Raw genomic sequence first — 1,252 nt, forward strand, 5'->3', positions numbered from 1 at the left:
ATTAACTATTAGGTAAACAATGTGTCTTCCACTTTTAACTAACTTATCTTAAAGATTATTGATTTTTTTCAAAGAAGTAAATTCAACATTGTTATGCATATCAATTATGTAAGTCTCGGACAAAAATCAGTTGAACAAAAATCACCAAATCAGTTGAACAAAAATCATGTAGATAAAACTTTGCAAATTCAATCAGATTTGTAATATCAAACTCAGAGAAGAAATTAGTTAAACTCAAACAAAACATAGAAATAAGCAATTGAGTATTTGCATATCCATAATATTATAAAATAATTCAACACAGTAATGAATATTTGTTTTTCACAAAGCATGTCATGTCATCTACAAAAAAATGAGCTTTTAGAGTTATAAATAAGAGTATAATATAAACAAAACATGATATATTGTGTAAACAAGTCTAAATAATATACAAATCAATATATCTTTATTATTTTTGGTTCGTTACACTACATTATAAGAGTGATTTAAACAACATTTCTTTATAATTGTTGATGCATTTTGTAACAAAATAATAATAAAGATACATTGATTTGTATATTATTTAGACTTTTCTACACAATAATTCATGTTTTGTTTAACTTAATTGCATTTATCATATTTTTTGTTTAAAAGATTATACTTATTTCTTATACAGGGGTGGTCAGTGTAATGAAAGTACAAAACTAGGGGAGGTTTGGATAGATTTAGAAAAGTGAGGGGTGATTTGTGTAATTTCACTAAAACTCAGGGAGTATCAGTGTAATTTACTCTAATATTTATGTATTGTTAGTGTAAAAATTTACATATACTCACTACGTCATTCATCATTCATCATTCATTTATATTTTTTTTTTGATGAGTCGATGATTATTAAATATGGTGAATATGGATAGTGGATGATACAATGACAATATATAGAACTCATACACTATTGTTATATGTATTTTTTCTCTATAAATAATATACATATTTCTTTTAAAAAAATATCCCGTGTGCAATTGCACAACATGAAATCCACATACCACCATCCATGTGTAGATTAATGTATCAAATTTTCCTATCATAGCAGTTTCTCTTAGGTCGTTGTTTAACAAATCCATAATCAACCATTCAAATCATATTATCATGATTATGTAGGTTAGTTTAATATAATTTAATATGATTACTTCAAACAATTATTAAATCTGAATGGTGTATAATAAGAAACTATTATATTGTTAGTCTCATGTCATATTTGTTAGCCAAACCATTT

Source organism: Lupinus angustifolius, chromosome LG01, assembly GCF_001865875.1.
Source record: "Lupinus angustifolius cultivar Tanjil chromosome LG01, LupAngTanjil_v1.0, whole genome shotgun sequence".
NCBI lineage: Eukaryota > Viridiplantae > Streptophyta > Magnoliopsida > Fabales > Fabaceae > Lupinus > Lupinus angustifolius.